Consider the following 8,154-nt stretch of genomic DNA (forward strand, 5'->3'; position numbering starts at 1 on the left):
TATCCCACAATGTGTGACTTCTCATGTTACCAAGTTTCTTTTGTATGTTGTGTCATAACGTAGTTTACAAGTTTGTGGGCTCCAGTTGTTTGATGCTGTGCATGGGCGGGGGTCCCCTTCTCATTTCTGTGTACTGAGTACCAAAGCCAGTGGAAATATCCACATCTTAAGATGAAGGCTCAAGTCTATCACAACCCTATGCACAATTTGCACCTGGCAATGCCGGCTGGGGAGTTGCTTGTGGTTACAAGAGCTGCCAGTGAGGGGAGCTGGCAGCCCCAGTTATGCTCAAGCCAATGCTCTGGTGTTGCAGCCTGACACATCACCCCCAACCCCATACCCCCGGGGAATTCCGCAGGCATACGGGAGGCTCAAATGCAGTGCATGGCCTACAGTCTTAATAGGCACCTCAGACGTTTCTACTGACACCAGCCCCAGGACTGAATGCCAAAAGTCATAGGTCATGATAATATACCTCCAGGGACACACACTCAACTCAGTGCTTCAGAGGCTCTCTAACTTAGGATTCTTTGACTCTAGGAAATTCTCCTGACATAGGAACCTCAGTGAGTCAGGAACCAGGACTCAAAAATACCACAGGCTTGAAACTGTCTTAAGTTTGTGATGTTGGCCATTCCAGAAATACCTTTCCTCTCTTCTAGTCTCTTGGTAAACCCTACTTTTACTTTTAGTAAAAGTCACCTTCTCTGGGAAGTCTACCTTGTCCATTCCATTCCTATCAGGCACAGGAGAGTCCCAACGCCTCCCATACTGCTTCCAGCCTCATTTCTCTCCATTATCATAACTTACAGATTACATGTCTGTCTTCCACCTCGACCAGCATTTCACATAAATGAGGGTCACAACACAAGACTAGGGGATAACTTGCAGGCCAGTGTGGCATGGGAAAGAAACAAGTCTGGAAAGCAGTCAGGATAGAAAAAGGCAGATATTTGGGCTACAGACAATGCAGCCCTGAAGATAAAATCCAAGTACCATAGCTGTCTCCAATTCTGCAATTCTCAGCTTGGGGAAGGCAGCCACTGGGATCAACTCAATTCAGCAAATACATCTTCCCTATCAGGCTATTATGTTCCACTCTGATTATCTGTGTTTGCAGACAAGCTGTCTCCCTTGCCCAGTAACACCAAGCTTGAAGAGCTCTCTTACCTTCTAACCTTTGCATATTCTGCATATGATTCCCAAATGAATAGTACCTGATGGGGAGGGCTCCTGTCCTCATTTTCCAGGGTGCACATAAGGGGAAGTGGCCCAATAGTGTCTGCAGCTTTCCAGGGGCTACGCTCCCCCTCCCTGGGTCACCACTACCAGGACAGGGAGTGCTTTGGTACCCCTCCTGTTTGAGCACCATATGCATGCCTGTGTGTGTATCAGTGTGCCTGAGCTTGGGATGTTCTGTATGCATCCCTGCATGTATGAAAGTGTATGTGCCTACATGCATGCCTGTGTGTGTACCTGCATTCCTGCATGACTGTGCTTCAGTCCAATAGGAGGGTTTTGCAGAGGGCTGTGAGCAGGCAGAGAGATACCCCACTCACCAGTGGGCAGTCTGGTTCTTGGAAGTTCAGCTGCTGGAGGCAGATAGATATGTACACATGAGCCTGACATCCTAGAAGAAGAACTTTGGGGAGGCTCCCCACCTTGAATAAGAGGGACTCCCTATGTATGCAAACCATCAAATTTGTGCTGGAACCCTGTTTTTCTCTGGGGGTCTAGGGTCTGGTACATAGTCAGTGTTGCACTGAGCAGATCCTGTGTCAGTCACCAAAAGCCTGGGGACTCAAGTCTGCTTCCCTTCACACTTCTCCTGGACAGATGCCTCTCCCTTGGCTAATAGTGTTTCAAGTCCTTTCATGGGGTGAATCAGAGCAGCAGGTTCTAGTGGATACTCGACTTGAAAGAGGCTTCTCGGTAGGTGATAAAACCCAAGGTGTTCCACAGGGGTCTCAAACTCAATTTACTTGGGGGCCGCAGGAGGCAAAGTCGGGGTGATACTTGAGTGCAAAGTCAGCAGTAAGCCTTGAACATTGGGGGGTGTGACCCAAACAACTAAAACAAAACAAAACAAGATTCCTCTAGGGCAGGGCCACAAAATGTTGTACGGAGGGCCTCGAGTTTGAGACCCCTACTTCTCAGTGTTGTATTAATTATTAATTATATAGTCCTGGGGTGCATGGAATGGATGGATGGATGGTGAGGCCTTTCTTGGCCCTGCCCAGTGTCTGTAGTCCCTATGGCCTGGTAGGTCTGTAGGTATTCAGGGTAACAGCGAGGAAATGATGACTGTAGTCAGATGAAGAATTTTCAGGAGACATAAAGTTTTATTTAGGCCCTAACCGCCAAGTGCATATCTTACAAGGCTTATAAGCTAAACAGCCTTTCTGCACCCAACCTGTGTCTCTTCTCTCCCTGCTGCGTCTTCCTTTCTCCTGCTCCATCCTTTTCTCTCCCCCTGAGGCAACCCCTTCGGTACCAACCACAGACCCCTCCCACATGTGGGGGAGTCTGACTATCCAGGTAAGATAGGCAGGGAATTGGGGAAAGGGTAACATCTCAGCACAGTGCACGAAAGACCATCTGAGCTTCTGAGGCCCCTGAGACTATGTACTCCATTGTATAGCCTCACACTCTGGTTTACCCTCCTCTGCTACCATGTTGACTTAGGACCCTGCCATCATTCCAGCTTCCCTAGAACCTCAATACAGAGGCAGCCTTTGGGTCACACCACACCTTGATGCAGGTTCATTTCACTGTCACAGGTCTCTTTAAGGTTTGTACAGAGAAGAAATAGCCCTAAGGTGAGGGACCTGCCCAGCATGAGTGGCAGGGTGGGGACAGAGACACTAAGGCATTGTTCATTTAGATATTCCTAGCTATGCTAGGGTGGCCATAACAGCCCAACCCTCATCCAACCCCATGTGAGCCAGAACCACTATAGCAGACTGTTCTGTGTGGGACCTCAGGTGAAGAAGAGATGTATCCGAATCATACACCTGCATGTTCCAGCTGGACCTACTGGACTCCCTGTCTTAGATCATTTTAGAGACTAGCCAGAACCCACTCTCCACTCTAGAACTGAGTCCTATAGGACCCCTCCCCCACCTCACATTAGCTGCCACTGATGAGTCATGCTAAGCCACACTGGAAATGTGGGGGGCTTGGCATGGGAAGAAGGAGGATTATAGAGGTGACTGGGTGAGCCAGCTGTCAATTTCAAATAGAAGTAGTTGCTGGAATGTGGCAGAGTCCTGGGGTGTATGGAGACCCCAACTTCCCATAGATAAGGACTGTAGTTACACACAGACCACAGCTGAAGGATTCAGTTCTCCAGCCACTGGACAGGTAGAGAGGGGTTCCCCTTCTCCCAATCTAACCTGAGATTCCCCCCTCTGATGCTCTAAGAAGACTCCTGGCTGCAGGGCTAAAGAAGCAGGAACTTGTGACCAACCACTAGGATCCAGTCTTCTGATCATCACTCCCATTTCACCAAGAGCCCAATGGAACTAGAGATTCAGTCCCTCTTCTTAGAAATAAATGACTAGCTCAATGAGTTATATTCACAGTCCCTGAGGCCCCAAGGGACGTGGCCAGGGACCATGTCTTTTTTTTTTTTTTTGGGCCACACCCGGCATTGCTCAGGGGTCACTCCTGGCTGTCTGCTCAGAAATAGCTCCTGGCAGGCACGGGGGACCATATGGGACACCGGGATTCGAACCAACCACCTTTGGTCCTGGATTGGCTGCTTGCAAGGCAAATGCCGCTGTGCTATCTCTCTGGGCCCGGGACCATGTCTTGATGCCAGTAACTCTTCAGACCAAAACTCTCCCCTCTTTCTTATCTTACCCTTCCCTCCATTTCGGGACCATGTGCTGCTGGCTCTCATTAAAGGAGACACACTGACTGTCCCTTCTGCTGCATTCTTCACATTTCCTTCTTTATGGTCCTCCTTTATCTTTAAATTTTCTTTTATAACCCACAAATGCATGTCTGTGTGTAGGTTTGAATCCTGTAGCAAATCTCATCTAACATTTCAAAGCCTCTGCATACAGGAAAAAATCTACTGCCAGTCTAGTTGAACAAAGATTTATCTGGGTTCTAGAGATGAGGTCCCCGGGCCTCAGACAGCTTAAGTGCTTTCCCCAGCAACACATAGGTGACCCACCCAGGTTTGGGTCACTCCCTCAGCCTTCTCCCCCTCACTGTGCCTGAAAGAGCCTCTGATTAATCCATCAGGCTTTTTTCTCCAAAACATACCAGATTCTCCTCGCCACTGTTCCTGCTGTGTTCTACCACTGATGACAAGGAGAAATAGAAATGTGAAGCTGCTTAGCCACATTCTTGTCTGCTCTCAGGATCATGGGTTAAAAGATAAATAATACTGTTAATTTAAAATTAATGCAAATCGATAAGCAGATTCAATGCAATAATCCATTTTAAAATTCCACTGCTTTGAGGCCAGGGTTATGGCTCAAGTGGTAAAACACATGCCTTTCATATGCCAGGTCCTGCATTTAATCCCCCAGTAGATAAAGTAATCCTAAAATTTAGACTAGTCAAGATAATTTCTATAAAAGAAAAAAGACAAAGTTGATGATTTATACTTCCAAGTTTCAGAATTTATTAGAAGGAATGGAGAATTGGAAGATGGTGGTCAGAACATAAAAACCTTATAGTTCTTAGAAAACTAAGTTTTTTTGTGCAGTTAGAGTAACTGCATCGCACACTTGAAAGTTGCTTAGAGAGAAGACCTTCTATATTCTCACTCCATACACACACAGACACAGTAATTACAGTAATTCTGTGAGGTGAGAGAGGTATTAGCTAACCCTATCAATGTATGTCAATTATAAAACAGTAAGACCAGTGTGGGAAAATTAGTATATAAGAAATTAGTATATAAGATGAGAACACGGGTAAATGGATCAGAATTGAGTCTCCCCAAACCAAACCAAACCAAACCAAAAAACTATAAACATCTCTGCTATTTTTAACAACAGTGTGAAGACCATTTGATGAGGAAAGAATAAGTCTCTCTATACAGAGTATACAGAGTATATACCAGGACAGGAAAAATGAATTTGGGCCTGTGCTTTACACTATATGTAAGAACTAATTAAAATATGATCAATTAAATGTAAAAACTACAAATTTATTGGTGTAATCCGCATTGTCTTCATCTAAACAATGCCATCTTAGATATTGTGCTCGATGTACAAACAACAATAACACAATGGAACTGCTTAAAAATTTTAAAAAGCTCTGTGCAAAGAATACTATAACACATGAAAGGACAATCTGCAAGACAGGAGGAGGAGCATTTGTAACTTCTATATCTACATTCTATATCTACATTCAAAGAACTCTTATTACCCAAGACTATGAAAAGCTATTTGTCTAGAAAAGACACACACACACACACACACACACACACATACACACACCAATCAGAAAATGGAAGGAAGTTTTCTATCATGAACTAAAGTCATTATTTATGACTCTATCAATAATTATCATCAGGGAAGTACAAATCCAAACAATGAGATACCACCTCACACCCTACCAGGAGAGCTATGTATCAAGAGATTAATAAGTGGATGTGGAGACTAGAATTCTTACTCATCAATGGAACTTAAAATGATAGCTAGTGAGGAATAGTTTGTCACTTCCTCAAAAATGTTAAAGAGCCACCATAATTAATCATGAGGTTATGGTTTCTAAGAAATCTATATTGGGTCATTCAGATGACAAAAACAAATTTCTCACTGATTTGGTCTTCATCTAGTTGTACCGAACAGCTCCCCAAACCTTGAAGTTTCCTAAGTGATGAGGGAGATAAAGGTAACCCTGCAACCTTGGGAGAAATATTTATGGATGGAAGCTGAAAGTGGGGAACCAACCATATGATAAGAGGCTGGATCTTCAGTCCCACTCCAGGAACACACACACACCCTTCCCAGAAGGGATAAGGCCGAGTTGGGGTTTTTGTTTTTTTGAGTCCCGGGGGTACCTGGCCTGTCTCCCCCTGCCATCTCTCCCCCAGATCCCTTATGTGTCAAGTGGTCACAGCTGATTCTTGCACAACAATGTTCCATCCCACGACGACGTGAACAGTGGGTAATGACAGCTCTGCCATAGCTCCCAGGGCTCAACCCTCATGCTCTCACTGTCACCCAGGGCTGGCAGCCCAGAGCATCCACGGAAGAATCTCTCCTCAGACACCCCCTCACACCGAAGCCCCTACGGGTGAGACACCGTGTCTGAGGCAGCTACATTAATGCCTTCCAGAGGGGCTGTGCAGAGCCCCATGGGACCCCAAACACAGTCCCAAGCTACTTGGTCTAGCTCACTTAGGGGATGTCATAGTGCTCCGTCAGCCTGTCCAGGTGCTGGTTGAAGTCCTCCACCCTCTGCTTGTAGGTGTTGGATGCCTTCTTCAGGATCCTCTCCATATGTTGCTTCTCCTGTGTTCTCTTCAAGGCCGCCTGCACTGGGGTCCCCTTGCCCAGGCCGCCACTTCTCCTCCTCGTTCTTCTTGCTGGTGCCCATCACTTCCAGCAGCTTGTCCTTGTCCTTCTGTTTTTCCTTCTTCCACTTGGTCATGCCCAGCTTAGCATCACCTTTCAGCTTCAGTGGCCCATTCTGAACTTGCTTGTAGGCCACCAAAGTGCTGTCGGGCCTCTGCTGAGTTATCTGAAGGCTGAGTTTTATTTATAATGATTAATGTTTTAAGCAATAGTACCTAAGGAATAGAGTTTCCACTAAAACCTTAAGAAGAGGAACTTCCAAGATAGTGAAGAGGTAGAGATTTGGTGAGAATGGCACTCTTGGGTTGGAAGCCCTGTGTTTGTGCTTTCCTCATCACTTTCAACTGGTTTTTCCTGAACAATATCCTATGTGCTAAGTCTGAGTAAACTGGGCTTTCTGAGTTAAGGGAACAATTCTAGCAAATGACTCAAAGTTGAGGAAGAGAACCTGAGAGTGTCTGATCTGAACACACTGCTAACATTAGTGAGGGAGAGGTCCCTACAGTTCAAGGTGGGCTTGAAGAAGGAGCCCTTTCGTGATGTAAGCAGACATTCCCCAGGGAGACAGTGTCAGGATTGGGCATGCTCCTGTCCAATTCTTAAATTGTTGGTTATTAATTGATGTGAGGAAACTGCCGCAAATACTTACATCCAGACATTGATATTCCTTAGGAAACGGTTCTGGGGCAGCAGAGATGACACAAAAGGCTTAAGTACAGGCATAGCATGCTGAGCCCCAGGTCCCATCCTAGACACCATGTGGTCCCCGGAGCACCACCAGGAATAACCATGAGCATTGATCCCTGAGTCCTAGATGTGGCCCCTAAACTGAACAGACATAAAAAAGAAGGGTTCTTACTAAGGATACCTTGGGACATGAGGACAGAGAATAAAGCAGAACTGGGTAGAGGGAAGAGTCAAACTGGAACAGGTCCAATCAGGCCTGAGGCCAGGCTGACTGGTCTCCACTGCACCAACAGTCCCCAAAGGCTTGTGACCAGAAAGTACTTGGGAGCACCCTCTACTGGGCATAGCTCTTGCTCATGAACACCTGAGGTCCCCATGAGAAGCTATGGGATTTGGTATTAGACCCTTCCTTCCTTCCTTCCTTCCTTCCTTCCTTCCTTCCTTCCTTCCTTCCTTCCTTCCTTCCTTCCTTCCTTCTTCCTTCCTTCTTTTTTTTTTTTTTTTTTTTTTTTTTTTTTTTTTTTTTTTTTTTTTTTTTTCTTTCTTTTTTTTTTTTTTTTTTTTTTTTTTTTTTTTTTTTTTTTTTTTTTTTTTTTTCTTTCTTCTTTCTTTCTTCTTTCTTTCTTTCTTTCTTTCTTTCTTTCTTTCTTTCTTTCTTTCTTTCTTCTTTCTTCTTCTTCTTTCTTTCTTTCTTCTTTCTTTTCTTCTTTCTTTCTTTCTTTCTTCTTTCTTTCTTTCTTTCTCTTTCTTTCTTTCTTTCTTCTTTCTTTCTTTCTTTCTTCTTTCTTTCTTTCTTCTTCTTTCTTTCTTTCTTCTTTCTTCTTTCTTTTCTTTCTTTCTTTCTTTCTTTCCCTTCCTTCCTTCTTACTTCTTTCTTTCTTTCCTTTCTTTTTCTCTTTTTATAATTCTTTTTTCTTCTTTC

At 44.8% G+C, this 8,154-nt stretch overlaps 1 non-coding gene across 1 annotated transcript; it reads right to left on the reverse strand.

Annotated features, from left to right (window-relative positions):
* Positions 1 to 229: 229 nt before the first annotated feature.
* Positions 230 to 384, reverse strand: LOC126033039 (small nucleolar RNA SNORA76). Its single transcript, XR_007504201.1, has one exon. It is a non-coding gene; the product is annotated as a small nucleolar RNA SNORA76 (small nucleolar RNA).
* Between the last annotated feature and the right edge of the window lie 7,770 nt (positions 385 to 8,154).

This window comes from Suncus etruscus, chromosome 1 (genome assembly GCF_024139225.1).
Source record: "Suncus etruscus isolate mSunEtr1 chromosome 1, mSunEtr1.pri.cur, whole genome shotgun sequence".
In the NCBI taxonomy this organism is placed as follows: Eukaryota; Metazoa; Chordata; class Mammalia; order Eulipotyphla; family Soricidae; genus Suncus; species Suncus etruscus.